This window comes from Brachyhypopomus gauderio, chromosome 1 (genome assembly GCF_052324685.1).
Source record: "Brachyhypopomus gauderio isolate BG-103 chromosome 1, BGAUD_0.2, whole genome shotgun sequence".
NCBI classification, from domain to species: Eukaryota; Metazoa; Chordata; class Actinopteri; order Gymnotiformes; family Hypopomidae; genus Brachyhypopomus; species Brachyhypopomus gauderio.
Window position 1 is genome coordinate 30,759,590 of NC_135211.1, and position 26,483 is coordinate 30,786,072.

General features: G+C 40.2%; 2 long non-coding RNA genes across 2 annotated transcripts in view; one reads left to right on the forward strand and one right to left on the reverse strand.

The window, feature by feature from the left end:
- Positions 1 to 26,483, forward strand: part of LOC143516735 (uncharacterized) — a 38,669-nt gene that overhangs the window by 1,232 nt on the left and 10,954 nt on the right. Inside the window, exon 2 of the long non-coding RNA XR_013131774.1 lies at positions 15,048 to 15,241. This is a non-coding gene — a long non-coding RNA (uncharacterized LOC143516735). The remainder of the gene's footprint in view (positions 1 to 15,047; positions 15,242 to 26,483) is intronic.
- Positions 264 to 26,483, reverse strand: part of LOC143516739 (uncharacterized) — a 58,241-nt gene continuing 32,021 nt past the window's right edge. The window contains exons 2-4 of the long non-coding RNA XR_013131777.1: positions 10,697 to 13,850; positions 7,778 to 7,904; positions 264 to 2,757 (exon numbers count right to left, since the gene is read on the reverse strand). This is a non-coding gene — a long non-coding RNA (uncharacterized LOC143516739). The remainder of the gene's footprint in view (positions 2,758 to 7,777; positions 7,905 to 10,696; positions 13,851 to 26,483) is intronic.

Sequence of the window (26,483 nt, forward strand, 5' to 3'; positions counted from 1 at the left end):
TCTGCCTGCATGCACACATGTGCGCATGCGCAGATCTTTGCGCTTAAAGTACCAAGAGGTCGTTTTAGCAAAGTGCATGTAAGTTTAAACCCATTTTGTTTTTGTAAAAATGAGCTTATCTATAGTGCCATAATCATTTTCAAATTTCATTTTGGCATCATAGCTAATGTGTTTTTGACCACATACATTTGCAAATGTGGCTCACACCCAGGTTAACCACAACAAGTTTTTAATCAGTTCAAATATTTAATTATAATGTGTATTCAAGTAAAACACAAGTTCCCAACGTGTTTTGGCCATAATAAGAAAAACACAAGAGATGATAAAGTTGAAGCTGAGAGTTACAATACTGAATGCAATAAGTTACATAAACAAAAGGAAAAAATCACTATGACATGTTTTAGATTTACATGCATGCAAGCTAATAAAAACATATTTGGGAATAAAAAAAAATAATGCAGCTATAGATAAAGCAGCTATATGATAAATATTATAATTATGGCCCTGGTCCACCCACTAAGCCACATTCAAATACACAAAACCTTAGTAAACACGTAATACATGGCCTGATGGTCAGATGACCCGAAACATCTTAAAATACCAACACCTACATATATATGATACACCCACTTATATATGATACACATATATATGATACATATATATGATACACCCATATATGATACACCCACATATGATACATCAACATATGATACATCCACATATATATGATACACCCACATATATATGATACACCCGCATATATATGATACATCAACATATATATGATACATCCACATATATATGATATACCCACATATATATGATACATCAACATATATATGATACACTCACAAATATATGATACATCAACATGATACACCAGCATATGTATGATACATCAACATATATATGATACATCCACATATATACGATACACCTACATATATATGATACAACTACATATATATGATACACCCACCCCCTGTTTGGGTAAGAAAAGTGTATAGAGCAGGTCTCCTATTTTCTTCTAAACCTTAAAGCATCAGAACCAGACCCAGAACTCCTTCCTCCTAGCTAATCTGAAACTCATTGCTCACACCACCCGTTTTCATACCCTTTTCTTAAAGTGCTATGATTAGCATTGGCTATCGGGATGCTACCCAAAGCCATAATGTCTGTCTGTACCTATAGATTTATGATTTTTTTAAGGTAGTTAAAATACATAAACACAAATATATTTCGAAACCAAGATGTTTCTGTATTTGATCTGTTGCCATGGGTTTCTGAGGTGATAACTGGACCCCAGCAAAGAGATAACACATTAGTGAGCTATGTTACATTGACCTTATATTAGAACCAAGCCATTTGTTCTGATCATTAATTTATTTATAACTCTTTCATGCTGAGCTTATATATGTCAATGCATTTTTTGCCAAGTTTATTAACACATCAATGAAAGTTTGGATTTCTAACTTCTAGTAGGCCAGTGTCTTAAAACAGCCTCATTGTGCGAGAAAGAGAGAGAGATGCTATCATGACTGTATTTGTTTTGCATTTGTTTCTGAATTGTATACTACACTTCTTGCTTTGGAATAATACATATTAGCAACAGATACATGTTTAAAATGTCTCCATCATTATTTGAATCTATGAAAACGTAAACCTATTTTGCTAGGATAAAACTTGAAAGCAACAAAATAAAACAAATATCATCATTCCAGGTTTGGTTCAATAATGATATCAAATAACCATTTAATTGTCAGAAACAGAAATTTGTATGTATCCCAAAGTCATCTCATATGTCACAGAGATTTTTCAGTTTCATACACCATACATCTGTATCACATAGAAGAATTAATTGCTTGAAATAAGTAATGTTTATACAAACACTGATTAAAGCAATGCACTAATAACTCACATGTATTTTTCATATTCTGGCCCCTCCACAAATATTTAGCTATTAATTTGAGATTGATTTAATGCAATCTAAATGAGAAGATAATCATAATACCTTTAAGATTTTCATCATTCTTGTTAAATGCTTAACGTTTGATGTATTTAAGAATTTCAATAACAATTTCACCAAATGTTTTATCAGTCTCCAGCTGATCTGAGCCGAGCTATTCAAAGAGATTATCAGGGTGGTGTTTGTTCTGGTGTTTCGCAGCACTTTTGGCAGTTGGTTTCTGTCAGAAGCAAAAACACTGAAAGACCTGGGCCACAGTCAAGTTCTTCCAGGAGTTATTTCTGCTTCCCTGAATTCCTCGTCGCCAGATGTAAATTTGACATGACATTATTGTCTGTGTTGGCTAGCTGCTTCTAGGAAACTCAGAAACCACTCATAGCTCATTGTGGTTTGCTTACTTGAGAGCTAAAAAATATTGTCTGCAAATATGATATGATAATGTGATCTAAGCCTCATCACTCACACTGACAACAACAGCGAAACATGATGATGTGTTATTAGTCACATGGTATGTAGACAAGGCAGTCCTTCATGAGGAGATGTCCTGAATAATTTGGGTGATTCTCTGTTTCACTAAGCATGTCAGTACTTTTCCACAGCAGCAAAAGAGGAAGTCAAAACAAGAAGTCAAGAACTCACCCTCTGAACTGTTTTCCTAACTGTCCTTTCTTCAGTTGTGAAAGACAGCATAATGCCTTCACCATGGATATAAAAATGCCCATTGTTTATTTTTTTTAAGAGCAACCAGGGAAACAAATGCACAGGAATCCGGGGTTCTTTTAACAAACCTGAAAAAAGAAGGTGCAGACCTCTCAAATACTAGTGAAGACAGCCAAGTCTCTGAGCAGCCACAGAGTAGGCCATGTGACAGGAACACAAGACAAACAGTTGAGACCATGGTTTCCTGAAAAACACTAACTCAGTGAAAGCTGTTAACTCGGTTATCACATCACTGAGTGTTCTCAGCTCACAGCGTTAACATGCAAATATGCTAAAGTGAACTAATGCTGCAACGCATGATTGCACAAACAAATAAACAAGTGTTTATAGAGGAAGGTCATGCTCTTCAGGGGAAACTGCGATCATGTTATCAACCCATTAAGCTTATGTCGCCCAGGTAATGTTTCACAGTCATCAGTGCAGAGTATAACCACACCACTTTCACCTGAGCACCTTTGGCATGTTACAGAGTAGATATCCAGTAGCAAAACTTATGCTAATCAAAATTTCACATTTGTGTGTACTTCACGTAAAATGTTCTTACATACGTTCTAGAACCCCTATGAATAATTCTTAAGTAGTTTCATTATCTACCAATCATAAGTAATTATTGTATAAACTGTCCTTGATAAATTCCAGGAATAAGGTGCAATAGCACTCTTAGCAATATAACACGGTTAACATAGCCAGGTTTGATAATTGTTTTATGCACATTATTAATAGACTCATTTATAAGATTCCTTTTGTTTAATGCCAAGTTTACTCTTTCTTAAACTTAAAAGTGGAAAATAAGAAACTTCAAAATAAAAGTCTCCACTTGATTACTATATTTGATGCATCTGCCACATGGCTTGGCTATTTATTTTATTTACACAACTTTGTTGAGTCAATCATTTATGCAAGCAGCATTTGGCAGAGAGTGCAGGGCCCACCATCACCAGAATAAACTCAGTCTCCGTGTTTTCCGCTAGTGGACATCCCTATATCATCACGCTTTTACTGATCACTGTCAGTGTGTAAAGTTGCCAGTAAGTTGCTTAATAATCGGGCCAGTGTTTGGATAGGACAAAGTAAAGCAGTCCTTCACTGTATGTGGCCATTGGGAGCCATGGTGAACTGGTATGGAAGATAAACAAGGCAAATCAAATGCACATGTCTGCACTTCTCTGCACAAGTGCAGCACACACTTATGTAATATGCAGACTTGTGTAGATGCGGTGCACGTATGTGCATTTAGCACACCAGCAATCACACCAGCACTAAAAGTGTAACACAGACGTGGTTGTTTCTGCTTTGGAGTGTCACATGCATTGAACTGTAGCTGCGGTTACATTTCTTTTCTTAAACGGAATGTGTTTTTCATGCCATTTCGAAATTCAATCCAAACCTCACCTTTACTTTCTTAGAGTGAGTGAAAGACAATAACTGCTTGAAGATTTAGCTTGTGTTTCAAAATGGCATAAAGAAGATGTATCGTTCCAAAGAAGCAGTGTTGCTAGTGCTAGTCTGCTGTTTAGCTGAGGAATGAGCAAAGCACTGACTGCAGTAATGTCAACCATTTAGTTACATTTACATCTTACATTTAAACTTTAAATTGTAACACTAAAACTTGTGTGCAAATAAGTATATGCAATAAGTATATACTGGGTGATTAGAGGGTGGATGTCCAAGTGGTGCTCCGAAAATCAAGTGGGCTTTATTAATAATTGGAAAGAGTTCGAGGGCAAGCCTGGTCTTTTAGGCAGGGACGGTGTCCACCCCACCCGGGATGGCGCTGCCCTGTTATCTAGCAGCATAGCCCGTAGTCTGTTAGTTAGTGGGCAGTGTAGTACTAGGAGCTGCTGACTAACCAGAGTCGCGACCAGGCCGCAGACTAACGGGCTAAACCTGTCTGCGAGCTGCTTAGAGGCGTCACCAAGATCCCATAGGATTGAGACTGTGTCTGTGCCCCGGGTTAAATTAAATCATAAGAAAATAGTCCGTCCTAAGTTTTTAACTAATATTCAAACTTCACATCCAATTATTACCTATATGACCGATCTGAAAATTGGATTAATTAATATTCGATCACTCAACTCTAAAGCAGTTTTTATGAATGAACTTATAACTGACCAGAAAATTGATATTCTATGTCTAACTGAAACGTGGATTCAATCTGGTGACTATTTATCTCTAAACGAAGCCACTCCTGTGGGATATAGTTATATACATAAACCTAGATTGTCAGGCAGAGGAGGAGGAATATGTATAATATATCGTGATTGTTTAGAAATTCATCAGAAATACTTGGATATCTTTAATTCATTTGAGATGCTGTCTATTAATGTAACTAGTCCATCTGAAAATAAAAGTTCATTTTCCCTAACAAATGTATATAGACCACCAGGGCCTTACTCAGATTTCTTAAAAGATTTCACAGATTTTACAGCAAATTTAGCAGTTAGTAGTGACAAAATAATAATGGTAGGAGACTTTAACATACATTTTGATAATGCGGTGGATCCACTGACAAGGGCCTTTACTTCTATATTGAACTCTGTTGGCATTACACAAAACGTTGTAGGACCCACACACTATCAAAATCATACCCTAGATTTAATCTTAACGTTGGGTATTGACGTAGATAATATAAATATACTCCCGCAAACCGTAGCTATCTCTGATCACTATTTAGTCAAATTTGAGATTCATCTTAACATAAATACCCGCCCGTCTCCTCGGCAGTGTATAAAGCGCTCGATAAATTCATTAACAGCAACACAGTTTATTGAAGCCCTCCCTGATTTAACTGCTCTAGCCCACTCGCCATCCTATCCAGGAGAGTTAGACAGTCTAACCAACTGCATAGAGAATACCTGCAGATCAGCTCTAGATATAGTAGCTCCACTCAAATATAAAAAGACTAGATCGTAAATTAGAGCGTAAATGGCGATCTACTAAGTTGGAAGTATTCTACTGTGCCTGGAAGGAACAAACGGCTACTCGCTAAAGCATACTCAGCATACCTAGCCTCACTGATAGAGAAAAATAAAAACAATCCTAGATTTCTTTTTAATACTATTTCCAAACTTACAAAAAATCAAGCAGGCGCAGAACCTCAGATTCCAGTAAACCTCACTAGTAATGTATTTATAGATTTTTTTGATAATAAAATAGAGAATATTAGACAAAATATAAAACCTTTTATTAGCAATACAACTGGTATGTCATCTGGTTTGGTTGACATCGATTTAAATCGCATACTGGGAGAAAAACTTGATGCTTTTCATCCACTCCCACAATCAGAATTAGAGAACATAATTTCTTCCTTAAATTGTGCTACCTGCACACTAGACTCGGTTCCATCAAAGCTATTAAAAGAGGTATTACCAGCGGTAACTGAACCTCTTCTAACTATAGTTAACTCATCCATTACAATAGGTCACATGCCCAAATCATGTAAATTAGCAGTTATTAAACCTCTGATTAAGAAACCAAATCTTGATCCTACTGTACTATCTAATTATAGACCCATTTCAAACACATCATTTATATCTAAGATCATAGAAAAAGCTGTTGCCCAGCAATTATGCCTATATCTGCATAGGCATCACATATTTGAAAAGTTCCAATCTGGTTTTAGGCCCCATCACAGTACTGAAACAGCATTAGTTAAAGTAACAAATGACCTCCTCCTTGCTTCAGATCAAGGTTATGTATCGCTGTTAGTGCTTCTTGATCTTAGTGCAGCTTTCGACACAATTGATCATAGGATCTTGCTAGAAAGGTTAGAATGCTGGGTTGGAGTCTCTGGCATAGCCCTTTCATGGTTTCATTCTTACTTAACAAATCGCTATCAGTTTGTAGAGCTCAATAATATTCCATCCAAACGTACAATAGTTAAATATGGGGTCCCGCAAGGCTCCATTCTAGGACCACTATTATTTACATTATATATGCTACCATTGGGCACAGTTATAAACAAACATGGTGTCAATTTTCACTGCTATGCAGATGACACTCAACTTTACATATCAGCCAAACCTGATGACAAACTCAGTTTAAGAAAAATTGAGGCCTGTGTAAGAGATATTAAATGCTGGATGTCTCTAAACTTCCTCCAACTTAATGAGGGCAAAACAGAAGTTCTCCTTCTGGGCCCTAAGGCCTCAAAACAGAAAATTCCAGATCTAATGCTTAATCTCGCAGGCTACCCCATTACACCTGGCACAGTAGCCAAAAACCTAGGCGTCATACTCGACTCTGACCTATCATTTGATAAATACATAGATAATACTACTAGGATAGCTTTTCTACATCTCCGTAACATTGCTAAATTAAGAAATGCATTATCACAGGATGATGCGGAAAAATTGGTGCACGCCTTTGTTAGCTCTAGATTAGACTACTGCAATGCACTACTGTCAGGATGTTCAAATAGGAATCTAAATAAACTTCAAATAGTTCAAAATTCCGCAGCCAGGGTTCTGACCAGAACTAGAAAATTTCAGCATATCAGTCCAGTCCTATCAGCCCTGCATTGGCTCCCAGTTAAATTCCGTATTAACTTTAAAATTCTTTTATTAACTTATAAAGCATTGCACGGGCTTGCTCCTGAGTACCTTCAGGAACTTATTTCCTATTACGAACCCCCATGCCCACTAAGATCACAGGGTGCTGGTCTTTTATTAGTTCCAAAAATTAATAAGGTAACAGCAGGGGGAAGAGCCTTTTCTTGTAAGGCCCCCCAGCTTTGGAATAATCTTCCTAAATGCGTCCGGGACTCCGACACAGTCACAATCTTTAAGTCTAGGTTGAAAACCCACTTATTTAGTTTAGCGTTTGATAATTAATATCCCCCCTTAGATAAAAGTACAGATCCAGGGGTTCATAGACGAAGGGTTTTATGGTAGACTGGGGCGCTGGTGCTGTCGTCCTGTCACTGCTCGTGGTCACTCAAGTTTGTTGACAGTGCAGTGGACGGATGCCATTGTCTCAGAATGCCCCCAAGCCTATGTTACCTTCTGGTTCTGCCTTTTTAGCTAGGCTGTAATAATTTAACTAAATGCCGGAGTTGCTGCCACACTCCGGAAATGTTTATAATTTTACCTGTCCTGTATATGTCCTCATACAGAGCTAAGTTTCCCTGTTTCATTTCTCCACATGGCTGCCCGCCTGCTTGAGGAATAATGAGATGAGGAGACCAGCGATCCATCCTGGGCCAGCCACCTCCTGCCTAACCGGATAGATAGATAGATAGATAGATAGATAGATAGATAGATAGATAGATAGATAGATAGATAGATAGATAGATAGATAGATAGATAGATAGATAGATAGATAGATAGATAGATAGATAGATAGATAGATAGATAGATAGATAGATAGATAGATACTTTTATTGTCATTGTACATGTACAACGAAATTAAGCAGCAATCCTTAAGGTGCTATAGGACAGAATAACAATAAAACAGTAGAACAACAGTACAAACAAAGTCTAAACGTGGGCTAAGGACTGTTAACCCTAACTGGGTGTGGACAGTGAAGACAGTGGGGTATATATATACACAATAGTGGGACATTAGCAGTAGTAGATGTGGTTATTGCACAATCCTATAGATGGTAAACAAGACAACTCTTGAGACAGTTACTGCACTGTCTGAATAAATAAATAGTAAAAGTGACAATAGTGCATGAACACTGGGCAATTGAGGCAGATATTGTACGTTCCTGAGTAGATAGAAAAGTCAGAAAAGTAGTTCAATTTGAGTAGTTCAATTTTGGAGGGTGGTGTAAAATGTCCAATTAACCAGTTCGGTGGGTGTATTTGTTAGTGTTCAGTTCCCTTATCGCACTGGGGTAAAAACTGTTTTTAAGTCTGTTGGTCCTGGATGTAATGGACCTGAGACGTTTCCCAGAAGGCAGTTGCTGAAACAGTTGATGTCCAGGGTGAGAGGAGTCTTTCAAGATGTTAGCTGCTCTGCTGAGACAGCGGGATTTGTACAGGTCCTCCAGACTGGGCAGTGGGCAGCCAGTGATCTTCTGGGCTGTTTTGATCACTCTCTGAAGTGCTCTCCTTTCTGCTGCTGAGCTGCTACTGTACCACGTTGAGATGTTGTATGTTATCACGCTCTCAATGGCACTGCGGTAGTAGGACACCAGGATCTTCTCTTGGATGTTATTTTTCCTGAGAATTCTTAGGAAATAAAGTCTTTGCTGTGCCTTCTTTACAGCAGCCATGGTGTTTGTGGTCCAGGAGAGATCCTCCGAGATGTGAGTGCCCAGGAATCTGAAGGATGGTACACTTTCTACACAGTCCCCATTTATGGAGAGTGGTGTGTGTTCTGACCTTTTCCTCCGGAAGTCTATAATGAGCTCCTTTGTTTTGGAGGAGTTCAGGGACAGATTGTTTTCTGCACACCATATGGCCAGTCTTTGGGCTTCGTCCCTGTAAGCGGTCTCGTCTCCTCCGGAAATGAGTCCCACCACAGTTGTGTCGTCCGCAAACTTGATGATGGTGTTGCTGGGGTGAGTGGGGGTGCAGTCGTGAGTGTAAAGCGCATAGAGAAAAGGACTCAACACGCAGCCCTGTGGAGCTCCAGTGTTGAGTGTTACACTGGAAGAATGATAGTGTCCTAATCTGACAGACTGTGTGCGATTCGTTAGAAAGTCCATGATCCAGGTGCAGGTGGGTTGGGAAAGTCCCAGGTCTGTGAGTTTGGCCACCAGTCTGCTGGGGATGACCGTGTTAAATGCGGAGCTGTAGTCAATGAATAGCATCCTCACATAGCTCCCCTGGTGTTCCAGATGTACGAGTGCTGTGTGAAGAGCAGTGGAAATGGCATCCTCAGTCGATCTATTTGCTTTGTAGGCAAACTGATGTGGGTCGAAGGTGGGTGGAAAGATGGCTCTGATGTGCTTTAGAACCAGTCTTTCAAAACACTTCATTACTATTGGTGTGAGAGCTACAGGGCGATAACTGTTAAGGTCGCTGATAGTGTTCTTTTTTGGCAGCGGGATGATTGTTGCAGACTTCAAACATGGTGGAACGATGGATTGGGACAGGGACAGGTTGAATATTTTTGTGAAGATACCACAGAGTTGATCTGCACACATTTTCAGCACTCTACCTGTCACGCCATCAGGGCCCGCAGCCTTCCTGGGGTTCACTGCTCGAAGCACCCGTCTCACCTCATGTTCCTGCACCGTGAGGGTGTGGTTGTTGGAAACAGGTTGAGATTTTGTTGTTGTCTCCACTATATCCGCCTCAAAGCGAGCAAAGAAACAGTTGAGTTCCTCAGCCAGTGAGGCGTCGCCCTCATTCATCACGGAGTTCCTGGACTTGTGGTTTGTGATGTGCTGTGGTTTGGATGCATACATCATGATGGACATTATTACATATTTTTCCTTTTCTTTCTATTCTTTCTGTCTAAATTGTTGTTGTTGTTATGGTGACCGGTGTCGGCCAGAGGAGGATGGGTTCCCCCCCTGAGTCTTGGTTCCTCTCAAGGTTTCTTCCTCATGCAAAAAAACTAGGGAGTTTTTCCTTGCCACTGTCACCTTTGGCTTGCTCACTGGGGGCTAGGACTCGGCACTTGTAAAGCTGCTTTGTGACAACAACTGTTATAAAAAGCGCTATATAAATAAAATTTGATTGATTGATTGATTGATTGTATCTTTATATGTACATATTAGACATTCCAAGTACTGAAAATGTGTACAGAACCAGCACAGCACAGACGTTGAAGAAATTGATCATGGAGAATTAATCCCAGGTGATCCAACAGCACACTTGAATAAATCAGTGCAGGGAAAAGCAAAACCTTTGAGAACACAAACTCTGATAAGCCCACGTGTATTTTCATTTACAGCACAGGATTCTAGGGAAGTAGTAGAGTGTCAGGAAAGGCAAGAAATATTACTGGGCAAGAACTATTCTCTATTTCCTAATGCACTATTGTCATATTTGGTTGGGTACTTTAGTCCTAATGTAAGTAAAAGAAAAACACGTTGTGCTATGTACCAACCTACAAAGGAGACTTAAGATGTTGGATATAAGCTTTCTTGATCTTCACATGCAGGCAGTAGCTTATCTGCCTCCATCTTACAGCTCCTGGTCCAACAGCGTCTACCACTGCCAGGAACAGAGTCCAGTTATCCACTAACCATAAGCCTGTAGATGAAAGCACAGGGAGGACCCTTCATTGGCAAACTACAGTGTCATCACTCAGTATTTTAGGTGCTTGCACTGAATGGATTGTGTTATCCTTTGTGCTGGTTTGATACTGACTGCCAAAACAGTGTCATGTCATGTGTCTTAAAAACTCGCTGCATGGCAAACCCTTTGCACAACATGGTGCGCAGCTTTCTGAACATCAGCTCCATGGTTTCACCCAACATAAAGGTCTCAGTGCACCTTCTTGGGCAGGGCCGGAGTGGGCCACTTTTTCAGCCCGGGAGTTTCATGCTCAAATCCGGTCCAAAATTTTTTTCCCCTCCCAATTGGCCCAAACTAAAGACTGACATGAGCCAGCCCATTGGGAATCCTCCCGAATCTCCCGATTAGCCACTCCGGCTCTGTTCTTGGAGTCTAAGTATGAGCTGCAACCAGAGTTGTATAGTATTCGCTACTGTACTTACTGTACTTATTCGCTACTGTTGTATAGTATTCGCTACTGTACTTAAGTACTAAAATGCTGTATCTGTACTTTACTGGAGTATTGTTTTTTCCTCCTACTTCCACTTTTACTTTACTACATATTTTCCATCAGTTTAATACTTTTACTCCGATACATTTTTTATGTGCTGTATAGTTACTCATTACAATTATAAACATGTTAGCTGGCGCTGTCACCGGGTCAAGCGATCAGTCTTATGAGAAAACTGCGGATGCTCAGGTCGTGTCTCGTTTACTCTGTTGCTGCCTTCACTGAACACTTGAGCTTCGTAATCTAGGTTCACTTGACACGTCGTGACTGGTGCAAGGGTCCGCGCGGCAAAAATGACGCAATCGCAGTGGCTCCGCCTATGCGCGTTGACCACGCGCGCGGTCGCGTCGCGAGGTTGTGCGCCTCTCGATTTTTGTGCGTGTGAAGTTACAAGGTAGAATTCATGCACATGTACGGCACTTTGAAGGTCCATTTTCAGTATTTTCCAACACCTTCAGCTTAATTTACATATTTATACAAATACACATATACTCGAAATTATTCCAAATAATTCGCTTTTTATCTCATGAAAAGAGATGGTACCGTGTTTGGTCACAGCAGAAGAGTGCAGTAAGCACTAGTTAGGTTAGATATCTTAGCTAACTAACCTAATTATGTTCATGGCGTGCTGCAGAATTCACTTAACATTAGCTGGCAATAAAGGCGACGTGCTGACTAATCATGTGTCCATTTTTATAGTGTAGTGTTTTTATAGGGTAAGGGCATTTATTGAGGGTAAACGCAGGGCAGTAGGCTCACCCTTAGAATCCGACGGACAGATTTTATGTCCAAAATACACCTCGTTTTCTCAGCTAAATTAAGGCGAATTTGTACTTCTGCGTCAAACCAACGACGTAGCGGGACATAGGTTATCTGTTTTTGGGTCCGAAGTGTTAACCCCAGTTTTTTAAGTACATACAGAACACTTGTATTTGTGATCTTTGACATCTTTGATTTGTAAGTGATATATAAAACAATTGATAATCAAACTTTAAGGCTTTCTTTAACCAAAACACAATACTTGTACTTTTTACATTTCAGTACTTGAGTAATAAATTTTAGACTAAACTACTTGCAATACTTAAGTACAAAAAATGCTGAATACTTCTGTACTTCTACTTAAGTAAAGTTTTTAAAGAACACTTCAACTTCTACTCAAGTCAATGTTTTGATAGAGTACTTGTACTTTTACTCAAGTATGGGTCTCGAATACTTTATACAACACTGGCTGCAACTGACGTGGTTCACAGAAATCAGTCAAATTAGGAATGCTGGCTGTCTGAATGCCTGTCTCAGTATTCTATGTCACAACGAATTGCAAGCAGATAATGTACTAAGTAATATAAAATACATGATAAATACAAGGTATGCTACAAATTCTGCCACAAACATACAGCATGATTCTTTACTATATTGTGGTATTTTTATCAATTTAAAATCCATCTAAATCTTGAAGCAGCAACCTATGCAAATTATTATCTTAAGTGCTACGGCATATCACAGAGCATGCATGCAAGAATGTGTTTCAAAAAGACTGAAGACAGCGGTCACATAAGCAAACATGGCTAACACAGAGAGGGAGAGGAGGATACAGGAAGATGAAGAGGAGCTCCATGCTCAAGAATGGCTCCACCCAGACCGGCCTCCCAGGCAGTGAGAACTCAATGGCTGTGATGACAAAGACAAAGAGTCAAAGACAGAGAAATGTCTTGTTCATGGTTTCCTTTAGCCATTTTCTCGTATAGGCCTACCTTTGCACATTTGTTGAGTTGCCATGAGAAAAGATCACATGGTTCCCCTTCAACAGGCATGAAAACAATTTCAGAGTATTTGCAATTTTACAACTGGACGTGAACAGTACAGCATGGAGACGTCTGAGAGCACATCATGGACATGAAAATGGGTCAGAATGTGAAAGAATTCATGCTTTTACTAATGACTCCTCAGCGGAGCAGTTTTGTTGTAATCCAGTCATGGATGAATTGTCTATCCTGGTTGATCTTGTTTTTCGTGACATGCCTGAACCAAGAAATCGAGGATGCCTTGGTACATGGTACAGGCATTCTGGGACTTGGGATGCAGTCAATCAATCAATCAAATTTTATTTATATAGCGCTTTTTACAACAGTTGTTGTCACAAAGCAGCTTTACAAGTGCCGAGTCCTAGCCCCTAGCATCCTTTCAGAGTAAATCATCTAGTCCTAGCCCCTAGTCCTAGCAAGCCAAAGGCGACAGTGGCAAGGAAAAACTCCCTAGTTTTTTGCATGAGGAAGAAACCTTGAGAGGAACCAAGACTCAGGAGGGGAACCCATCCTCCTCTGGCCGACACCGGTCACCATGACAACAACAACAATTTAGACAGAAATAAGAGAAAGAAAAGGAAAAAGATGTAATAATGTCCATCATGGTGTAGGCATTCAGTTAGGCAGGAGGTGGCCGGCCCAGGATGGATCGCTTGTCTCTCCTCATCTCACTATTCCTCAAGCAGGCGGGCAGCCATGTGGAGAAATGAAACAGGGAAAATTAGCTCTGTATGAGGACATATACAGGACAGGTGAAATTATAAACATTTCTGGAGTGTAGCAGCACCTCCGGCATTAAGTTAAATTAGTACAGTCCAGCTAAAAAGGCAGAACCAGAAGGTAACATAGGCTTGGGGGCATTCTGAGACAATGGCATCCATCCAATGCACTGTCAACAAACTTGAGTGACCACGAGCAGTGACAGGATGACAGCACCAGCGCCCCACTCAACCATAAAACCCTTCGTCTATGAACCCCTGGATCTGTACCTTTATCTAAGGGGGGATGTTAATTATCAAATGCTAAACTAAATAAGTGGGTTTTCAACCTAGACTTAAAGACTGTGACTGTGTCAGAGTCCCGGACGCATTTTGGAAGATTGTTCCAAAGCTGGGGGGCCTTACAAGAAAAGGCTCTTCCCCCTGCTGTTACCTTATTAATTTTTGGAACTAATAAAATACCAGCACCCTGTGATCTTAGTGGACATGGGGGTTCATAATAGGAAATAAGTTCCTGAAGGTACTCAGGAGCAAGCCCGTGCAATGCTTTATAAGTTAATAAAAGAATTTAAAAATCAATACGGAATTTAACTGGGAGCCAATGCAGGGCTGATAGGACTGGACTGATATGCTGAACTTTTCTAGTTCTGGTCAGAACTCTGGCTGCGGCATTTTGAACTATTTGAACTATTTTGGATGCAGCAGAAATGTGGATTCCCCAGTGGTTACACTGGACCTCTTATAGCCATTCATCTTTTAGTATAATATAATTTCTAGTAAGGTACAGCTTTTCTTAATGATGCAAATGGTTTATAATGTTGCCTGCATGATTTCGTTTATGACTTATGAATACTCACTTGTCAGAGAACGTGTCATTGTGGTGGTGGCCATTAGTGGTTTAAAACTAAATGTTCACCTCCTGATGCCCCATTAACTGCCACATTCTACCAACCTGATCCATAATGAACATGAATCAATTGCATTCACTCATACAAGCGCTAAACTGCGTTTGTCTACAGTTAACCTGCAGACTGAAATTGTTTTCATCCTTTTTGACTACTCATAGAGGTTGTTTTTATTGTTTAGATGTTCTGGGTTATTACTGTGACATTTCCAAAGCATTATTTAAGTAAATCTTTGCCTCAACAGATCGGAGAACTACGTCAGCAGGCAGAGTTATGCAGGGGGACGGTACGAAGGCTCTGGCATCCGATTGGTTCCTTTCGCTTGAGGTGTCCTGGATTACTCTGCTACACTTCAGCTTGCTGATGCCAAATTAACTCAAAGATTAAGGAGTAACTTACATAGAGATGGGAAGGAGAAATTTTTCCATTCAGCCAAAGGTTAGATGCATTTATATAGTTGTGAGTAGTTATTATGGCGTTCACAGTACCTGAGGTTCCTGAGCAAAGTGGATTTATTTATGGTGGCTTAGAAGGACGAATATGTAAATATGAACTCAGACACACACAGAGGCGTACAGGACATGCACATGCACACAAAGACACGTCTGTAGAAGGGACAGGCTGTACCACCACACCTATAAATGCATATTATCACTAATCACTACTTTCACATCACATCATTACTTTCCTGCTTATATAATCAAAAACCTTTACATAATGTATTATCACTTTTATCACTTAATGTGTGTAGACTAATATATGAAATATACTAATATATAGTAAATACTAGTTTTTATGGAAACAGCTGATGAAATGATTAAATGTATTTCATTGTCTGAGAGGCCAAAGCTGTGTTTTTATTTTGTTATGTGACTACTTTTCATTGTTTTACACTTCATTTTATACATTCGTTGTTTTACACTTTATATTGTGTACTCAAATCTTACTATTATTGAACTATTTATATAATATAATAATAATAATACATTTACTAAGTGCCTTACAGAAAATAAAATATTAAGACACATTTAGAATGATGTAAGTAAAAAAAACAGATTAGGTACATAATATAAATATACAGCAAATCAGTGCAGAATTAAAAGTAAAGATAGACAAAAAAACCCAGTACTCAAATTAAAATTCTTCCAGAATAAAAGTCCTTAATTCTTTCCTTGAATGTTTATAGATCATCAGGAGCCCTCAGGCGCTCCAGTGTTTGGGCCCATGGCAGTAAAATGCACCACCAGCACTCGGCTTCACTCAGGTGGTCAGAGCCACCAGCATCATTGTATCAGCTGATCCGAGGGCCCTTGGCAACCTTTAGTGGTGTGGTGGGAACAGCCAGCATGTTTTTATCAGCTGATCTGAGGGCCCCTGAGGGTACATGCCTAGTGATCATACAGCCAAGGTAGAGGGCCAAGATCATGGAAGCCTTTCAACTCTTCTTACAGATCATTCCCACCATGTAACCTGGATTCTCTTGTCCTTTGTTTCTTTTCCACTTTTACTCGTCCAGTTTGACTCACTCAGCTCACTCTCATTGTTTGTTTTGAGTAAATCACCCATTTGAAAAAGGCATTAAGGTCTACAAACTTCTGGATTATGTGAACCGTGCACCCGCCATTTGCACACAGTCATTCTCAGCAGTAGGAGGCCTGTTGTTTTTGTAGAGGTTCTCTACTGAAACAATCCTTAACACACAAGGTGATTTGGTTTAAAAATCAAGTTGTGGCAGATAGATGTGATGTGCTGATCTGTGCAAAACATGCAAATGCCACGGGAAACAGCGGCACTGTGTTTCTGCAGCACAAGTTGAGACATGGCTGTCTGCAGAATGCTTTGTATTAGTAAGGATGTTTGAAATCTCAGTCTATCACATCTCCTAATATCCGCATACAGCTTCTCTTTTGACTTCAAAGTTGCAACAAAACTGTAAAGAATCCTCTGTTTTGTGGTGTGAATGGCATGACTACAGCTGACAACAAGAAATGCTCCATATGAATGTTTTTGATAAGCGTTGTGTTCGGGGAGGTTGGGATGGCCTTTATTCTAACTCAGTTCATTTCACACATTTCACATAGTGAGCTCCAAATTCTGAGTATAGTGTACTCCCAGTCATAAGTATAGTGTACTCCCGGTCTTGAGTATAATGTACTCCCGGTCTTGAGTGTAGGGCAAACCTCTAACATAGTTGTTAAGCAGAACCTGGGTAAACTATGCATGAGTATTGAATACAGTTTCTCAGGTCTTACTTCCTCATCTCAGTGTAATGGTGTCACGATAATGAACTTCTGCATTTTAGTTCTCTATTAAATAGCGTCTTGTGCTTTTTTTCATGGCTAAAAATAACAGCATCAATGGTGTTGTCTGTAATAGCACATTATTTAAAAGCATCGGTTGGGTGTGTTTTAATACAGTCTGCATCACATGCGGAAACTGCCAACAGTGCATGGACTTTAAAGAATGTGTACATGGAAATTAAAGAATGTGTACATGGACATTAAAGAATGTGTACATGGATGTTAAAGAATGTGTACATGGACGTTAAAGAATGTGTACATGGACGTTACAGAATGTGTACATGGACGTTAAAGAATGTGTACATGGACGTTACAGAATGTGTACATGGACGTTAAAGAATGTGTACATGGACATTAAAGAATGTGTGCATGGACATTAAAGAATGTGTACATGAACGTTACAGAATGTGTACATGGACATTAAAGAATGTGTACATGGACGTTACAGAATGTGTACATGGACGTTAAAGAATGTGTACATGGACATTAAAGAATGTGTGCATGGACATTAAAGAATGTGTACATGAACGTTACAGAATGTGTACATGGACATTAAAGAATGTGTGCATGGACATTAAAGAATGTGTACATGAACGTTACAGAATGTGTACATGAACATTACAGAATGTGTGCATGGACATTAAAGAATATGTACATGGACGTTACATTATGTGTGCATGGACATTAAAGAATGTGTACATGGCCACACAGTGATGCTTCTTTCCTGTAGAGGACCTGTCAAGTGAACTTTGTTCTGAGAGAGCATCTTCCTCAAGTCAGACAAGAGTCTTCAGGACTGAACCTTAGCATCACTTTTCCCTGAGAGGATGGGCATGTGGTCAGTTGTCGATTAAAGTTCTGAATCCTTTGTTTAAGATGCTTGCTGACATAGAATAACAACAAAAAAATAGTTTGAGTTTTTCCAGTCACCCTCTTCAGAGTCCATCAACTCAAATAAGAGGTGAGAGTCACTGGTGTAGTGGACCCAAAAGTAGCTGGCCCAGTGTCATTGAGAGTGACGTGTTGGGCTGATCTATGCGCGTACGAGTGGAGATATATATAGCGTAGGACGTCAGCTCATGCCATGGTCAAGTTTCACAGGCAAACAGTGCAACGTTCCAAACATGCTAATCAGTCACTCCCTAGCATTACTGACGCTCACATGGTGAGCTTTAGGGATGCCTGGGCGGATGTGGTTGTGCTCATGTTTCTAACTAGACTAGGTTCTGTTAGATTGGATTTCGACTGTAATCTTAGAATTTGATTTGTGGGATTACAGTGTTTGTGTCATACAGTGTTTGTGTCAAAGCGATATGCTAAATGCATTGTTGTGTTGGTTTGTTAAAGATGCCACTGGCCAGGACACATCAGTCACGTTAGCCTGGCAAAAATCGGATCTGCTGATTGGTTCATTTACAACAGAAATCCAATGGTACACTTATAAACTACCATTTCTGCCTATGTTACAGAAGACTGGGAGAAATTCACTCCAAGCTACATTCAAAATATTTAGCTTTACAGATTATGAATGCATATTAAATTCAGGATTACTATAAATGCAGATACAGTAGCAGTATATTGAGACACTGCCACTTACTGCGTACCTCAGATCTTGGTCCACTCCCGAGTCTTGAAGGTCAGATCCTTCAGATTTACCAGCTTACCTTTACTTCCCTTTACCCAACTTTACATGCACAGACAGGTCTGATAAACATGGGCCAATATTTTAAACTAAAATCTGTTCCACTGTTAGGCCAAACAGATACTAAGGGCGTGTCAGGCAATTCCTCACAAGTGTTTTACTGGACACCAGGGCCATGAAGCATGTCCAGGAAAGTTTCCTAAAGTATTTAAAAGCAGTGCATAGATGCCATTAAAAAACTTAAAATGCCTTTTTGGGGGGGGTTGTTGTTTAACATCAACATTTAGTCTAGTTGCTGCTCTCACAGGCAGAACTAATCAAACTAATCAAAGTAACTCCTGGTAGACTCAGTTTAGGTTTTACATTATCCCACAGGAGTGCACACCAGCTTGATTACATGGCTAGCTTGTTTATTTTCTTCCACTGGCAATTTAATACTTACTGGAAAATATAACAATCCTTGTAATATATTATATTGTTTTGGAAATATGCGTGGTTGATAAGACATGTAATGAGATCTCTGTTATCAGGTGGTTAACATGAGGGATGTGGGTCAGAATGCTGCAGTTTAGTGGATGTGTCAGAGCACCTGGACCTTATGAAATCACACTGCCGAATCACAAACTGTCAGATCAGTGTATCCCTCCTTCTCTCTTCACTAAGATGGTCTTAAAGTAGTGTACGAAGCATCAAATTTAAAAATATTTTATAATTTTTCTGAGGATTGTGGGATTAGACAGCTTGCATATTCTAAAAGGGAAAAGGGAGTAAAATGAACTGTGTAATTCAGTGACCTGGCCTCTGCTTTGCAGAGGTTGACATTATAATAGCATTACCTAATAACGATGTGAAGATCCTTTCAGCTTGATACCATGAAAAATGCTATGAAAAATATGAAATAAAAAAAATATCAAATATATGTCAGTAATAATGAGTCAGTGTTATTTTGCAGTTAGTTTATGTCCTTAGTGTTTCACATGTGCAAGTCCCATATTAATCATAGAATGTAAGCAAGCTAATAAATCTTCTTATTGATGTGTAATGACAAAATGTACATCTGCCTAATGCTTTTAAAAGACTCCCTGATTCATCCTACATCTCCACAGATGGTGTTAGAGTTGCTATGGGAACTGAAGGATACTGATTATATCTGCTTTTATAACACCTTATGGTCATGAAGGCTGCTGAAAAACATCACACCACAAAACACAAGTAGCCTCAGTGGGGGGAGATGACTGTGCGTCTGTGCTCTGAATTCTGATACGCGTGGCAGCAGCAGACGGCGTGGCTCACCGATAAGCTCCATGCACCTAACGCTCCTTGATGGGGAGCTTTTTTCCAAATGTGGTGCTGATGACTCACGCTTCAACTTTCTATTTGATGGTGTCATTCCTCAGGCAGCTACACAGCCAGGAATGCACACGCACCCCTGATACCCTGTCAGTCACCATCCTAAGCCACTCCCCCGCACCCACTTATTGGTTATCCTGTTGGCCTGTCTCAACTTTACTTTTTCATATTTAAACCCCACAGGTGTGGAAGTCCAGTGGGCCACCTAGCCTGCTTCTTCATGCGGCCAAACATCTGATTCATGCTTCCAAATTCCAGACTCATTGAACCTCATACACCATTTTGGTGATTTCCTTTGTTTTCCTTAATAAAGCACTACCTTATTTTTCCCCACTCATACCTCATTTCTGTCTTAAAATGTCATGGTTTGCATTTGAGGCATTTTTCATCTGTTTTTGTCTTCTTCCCAAAATTGTTACAGAAACTGCCAAATGTTCTAGTATAATGGTGTTTTTGTCCTCTGGAAGCGTTTTTCTCCACCAACGAACACCCAAGCATTATCCAGAATAACTGAACATTTAGAACATTTTCTAAAGCACCTGTTCTTCTTATAAACACTCAGCACATTAGTTACGTAAAGGTAATGAAGCGTTCTGTAAATTAAAGACCCTCCTTCTCTCTGACCTGCACCCCAAAACGTTGCTGGGCTGGTGAATGCTTGTCAGTCCAGTTTTTTGTTTGTAATGGAGTAATGAGCCATGTGAAGATCAGGAAATGACTGGTGTCACCGTGATTCATTAACAACAGAGGCTTTTACTTTTACAACATCCTTGAACCTCAGTATAGTTTAGATAGTTAAGTTTGGTTGTAACATTGGCCTAAAATTCCATAATAACCATGTCCTTAACGTGTTTACCAGCATGTGGTTGAGAATTCTACTGGATTGCCATTAAGGATTTATGCCATTTTTTAAGGAATATCAAAAAGATGCTTAATAAACTTTTCATGTAAATGTGACAATAAGGGTTTTCTAGGAAATAATCACAAGGTTTGATTATACTTGGGAGAAAATGACCAGATATTTAAAAGCATTAGTATCAGTAGATGACAGTACATGAGATTACATTAAACCAAGAATAAGATCTTCAGAATAGCATCTCTCCAGTTTGGCTTCAGTGTCTGGTGTGTGGAAAGTATGTAAAACATTGTGCATGAACACCCTTCCTCTAGTTAAGTGTGTGTTGGTACTTTTCCATTAAGCTGTCCAAAAAGATCCTCCTATAATAGAGAATTACCACTTTAACACAAACTTTTAGTGATGATGTATAGAATTCTCTTTGCACCGTGAATGGCAGTGCAAATGGAGAAGTTTATGAACACTAAACAAATTTGGAATATAAATGTGACAAAAGGCCAGTACCAGATCCTCTTTACCAAATTCAGAATCTTTTCAGAATATTTTTAAAGAAAACCTTTATTTTTTAAAGCTTATAAAAACTGTATGATTAATTGACTTGATTAGACTGGAACTCTTACCAGAAATAGCCACAAAGGCTCACAACATTCCATATTATTGTAAGGTTTCCTTGAACATTCAAAGAAACAAGGATCCAAATACAAATGTAGTCCTGAGAGGCAGCAGACTTTGTTTTCTTTGGTTAACCTTGTTTTTCGTTTTTTGTAACATCTGTCCATTTTTTAATAAGTTCAAGATGAGAAACTCGGTGACACTACATTGTTCACATTACTGTGGGGAGACACAAGCATGAAATGCTGAAGGCTGATACCCGAGAGATGTGGGCTCCTTCTGTCTGCATTGGAGTCCAACACTCTTTGGCATGAGACCTTGCATTTACTTGTTGATAACTGAAAGGAATTTCCACATTTTCTTTTGATGCTAAAATTAAACTTTATTCTCCGATAAACATCTCCGGAGACAGGCCGTATTTTTTCCAGAATGATGTGGCTGCTGGAAGTAGTCCTGTTTGTTCCTCTTTTCCTGAGCAGCGTGAAATTAAGTTTTGCTTGCATGCCCTCCATAAATTCAAATTATTAGATCTGGCATAGCGCCTCTACCCTTTGGGAATGTTTTAAAGTAACTGCAGTCTCCTTTTCACTGAGATGCCTGGTCTATTTAACTGATGTTCTGGAAGCCTAATTTTTAAAATAATATTTCCTTTATAACAACTAAAAATTGTTGACCATTCAAGGACTATTTTTGACTATTAAGTCCTGAACTTAGACTTTTCCATTGATATCTATAGTATTAACCACCAACACTGACATCAGCCAGTACTGATTTTCACGTTACAAATGCAAATATTCTAGGGGACCAGATCAGTAATTGAAACAGAGATGTTAAAAAGAGATGCCTAAAAAGATGTTTAAAAATTATGAATATGTGACCTATGATGTTTTACTACACCACATGTTCTTGTTGAACTTCTTTTACTGAGTTTTATATTACTGAGTCGTTTAATGTGATAAGCGTGTCATGCGCCAGTTTTGCCATTTCTGGTCCAGTGATGAAGGTGAAGAGTCCTGAGACTGTCCTATATCACCAAGCACAAAAACTACACCTACATAACCAAAACATTGTGTAAGAAACCCTTTAGAGATCTTGTAGTTACGATATATTGCCATAAGTATTTGCTAATTTTCCTTGACTCACATATGAGTTTAGGTGACATCCTATTCCTAATCCATAGGGTTCAATATGACGTTGGTCCACCCTTTGCAACTACAACAGCTTCAACTCTTCTGGGAAGGCCATCCACAAGGTTTAGGATTGTGTTTATGGGGATTTTTGACCATTCTTCTAGAAGGGCATTTGTGAGGTCACATACTGATGTAGGCCGAGAAGGTCTCCACCAGTGGCGATTGCTTTAAGACTGCAAGGGAAGCTCAACTTCCCCTAAAATGTAAAAAAATAAGTGATCAAAGCGAAGCAAAGAGTTCAATAGCGAAGCAAAGAGTTGCAGTGAAACGAGACGAGCTATTGGATAAATGCTGGGCTTTGTCCCGCCCATCGGACGCTCAGCGTCTCTGGGGGTCTATGGGGCAGTGGGCTGGCCTCGGCTGGCCCGAACGCTCAGCTTCTGCATGATGATTGGATGATCTGTCTGAGGCCAAATCCCTTTTTGATTGACAGCGAAATGAGCGAATCAGCGATCTTTTGGCGTAAACCTCCGCAGGAGCATTTAATGTAAATTTTTTTTATTTTCATTCTGTTCTGAGTTGAACCGGAGATTTTCCTAATCCTCTTAGCGGCATTTTCTTCGTTAAAAACGACTAGCGACAAATCGAGCTTCTATTTCTGGTGGTTTTTGGTGTAGCTGCTTGTGTTTGGAGACTGACTTCTATCACTCAAGCCGAAATTGAGCTTCCCCTCCTTGAAAGACCAGCATCCGCCACTGGTCTCCACTCTAATTCATCCCAAAGGTGTCAAGTTCATCCACACCAGACTCAGCCATCCATGTCTTTATGGACCTTGCTTTTGTGCACTGGTGCACAGTCATGTCGGAAGAGGAAGGGGCCAGCTCCAAACTATTCCCACAAAGTTGGGAGCATGGAATTGTCCAACATGTCTTGGTAGGCTGAAGCATTCAGAGTTCCTTTCACTGGAACTAAGGCGCCAAGCCCAGCTCCTGACAAACAACCCCACACCATAATCCCCTCTCCACCTTTACACTTGGCACAATGCAGTCAGACCGTTCTCCTGGCAACCGCCAAACCCAGACTTGTCCATCAGATTGCCAAACTTCGTGGCTGAGTTGCTGTCGTTCCCAAACACTTCCATTTTCTTATAATACAGCTCACAGTTGACTGTGGAATATTTAGGAGTGATTTGTTGTAGAGGTCTGCACGGGACTGCTTTTTAAATCTCGCTCCCGCCCGCTCCCGGTTGATTTAGTCCTGCTCCCGCCAATAAAACCCTTATTTTAATCCCGCTCCCGCCCGCACTTGCTTGTTATAGTCCTGCTCCCGCCCGCTCCCACCCAAAAATCGCTTGTTTTAATCCCGCACCTGCCCGCCACATACACATTTCTGTCGCCCCCATCCGCAATCCTAATATTAATTGAATTAATTAAATTTAGTACTTGAAATTTTCTTATGTATTTATTAAAACAGCAATATATTGATGGATCGCGCTGTCCCATTTCTTACCACAGTCCAAACACATACCGTCAGGTGAAGTACACCAACACTTTCTGACATCTATCACAACAAGCAAATGGTAGACGATTTCCATCTCCATTAATTACAATGGAATATGACTTCCATACATCAGACTTTCCTGTAGTTGGCTTAATTGTGGTGCATTCGCCTGTTTTAATTTAGTTTTCCACAGCTGAAACTGGTTGACCGTCTACAGTCTCTGCCATTTCTGTATCAAAATGACGCACACTTCATGTTCACGTGATCAGTTGCTTAGCCAATATTTTGAATTAGTTTATTGCCTACTTACTGAATGATTAGTTGTTTTCGTCCTGTTCCTTATGCATGGAAATCATTGCGTTGCTGTTATTATAATTTTCTAGACTATTTATTAATTTGCGGGATTTTTGTACATGCATATTCGGTCCCGCTCCCGCATCGCCTGGACTAATTAAACTCCCGCTCCTGCCAATAACAATTCAATTCTGTCCCGCGCCGCAAGATATTCTGACGGGTCCCGCGGGATTACCGCGGGAGTGCAGACCTCTAATTTGTTGCATAGGTGGCATCCTATCACAGTTCCACATTGGAATTCACTGAGCTCCTGAGAGCTACCCATTCCTTCACAAATGTTTGTCTGCAACAGTCTGCATGCCTGGTTCCGATAATTTGGATGGGTGAGCGAAAACTTTTGGGAATATAGTAGAGGTGTGACGATACACTCAGCTCACGAGACGAGACACGATATTGGGGTCATGAGAACGAGAAGAGGTGAGATTTTAAGAACACTAAAATGACAAATTATATGACTGGACAACAGACTTTTACTTAACTGAGTTAAATAAAAACACATGCATTTTGAAATGTTTTATTATAACGCTTAACATGCATTATGTAAGCATGAACTTTTAATAAACTTCTTCCTCAACAAATTGAAATTTAAATAAAATTTCATAAAAGTTACAATAAAATAAAATAAATAAAATTTAATATTTCTCCTTTTTTCAAGCGCAAACAATATTACAGTGAGTCCTCGCTTAATGGCGGGGTTAGAGACTGAAAAGTCAGTCGTTAAGCGCCCCACAACACTCCACTGTGCTGCCACTGCTCCTCCACACACCGCACAAAATTAAAAAAAAAGTAACTCTGATCCATCATTAACCAGACCCGTCGTTAAGCGGGGACTCACTGTATTATGTGCAAAACAAAAATTTCTTCTCTGTCAATACAAAGTGCAAATGATGCAAACAGAGCCTGACCAAGTATGTCACTGAATTTGCTGGTACTACACTGTCATTTTCATTTTTAAGAATATTAGGATGTTGTAACGTAGCTCGCACTGCGTAGCTAGGGGACGGACACAAATGCTGAGAAGAGCGAGATTTATTACAGGACATTCCATAATCGTAGTCGAAGTCACAGGCAGGAGTCATAACCTTAGAGCCATCCAAGTGAGACAAGTACAGGGGCATGATCAAGACAGACACGAAACAAAACCAGGCAGGATAACACAGAACAGAGCATAAACCAACAGAGAGTATTAACACCGGGAACAGGGCACATGAATCACAAAAGCACAAAAGAACGAATAACCGACCAGGGGCTAGGGAAACACAGGGACTATAAATACACGGAACTAACAAGACACAGCTGAGGACGATTACGACACGGGCGTGGCCGACAGACAGAAACCAGGCAGACAGACAAGCAGGGTGGGGCTAACGGGCAAGGGACAACAGAACCAAGGGAACCCAGAGTGACAGCTAGGAGAGGGGGCATAGCCATACGTGACATAACCCCTGCTCAAAGCGTGCCACTCCGGGGCACGCAAGGGCAGACAGGACAGGGAACCAGACTAGGACAAGACAGGGAACCACGGCAGACAGCGAGGGACAGGGGACATGGGACAGACAAGACCGGGCAAGGCAGGACAAGGAGGCTGAGGCAGGACAGAGACAGGGGAACCAGAGACTGGCCAGGAGCTTGGCTGGGCTATGGCAGGACAGGGGACACAAGGAGACCGGACAGGACCAGGGAGAGGCACAGGAGCGGGGTTGGACAGGACAGGACCAGGAGCAGACACGGGTGTCGGGCTAGGGGACAGGGCAGAGGCAAACACGGAGGCAAAGACACCATGAACAACAGAGACAGGCACAGGCACAAAGTGGGTCACTACTTGGGGAACAGACACGGGGACAGGGACAGAGAGGACACCACTGGAAACAGACACAGGAACAGGAACATGGACTCGAACAGACACAACCACAGGGACAGGAACCAAAACAAATAC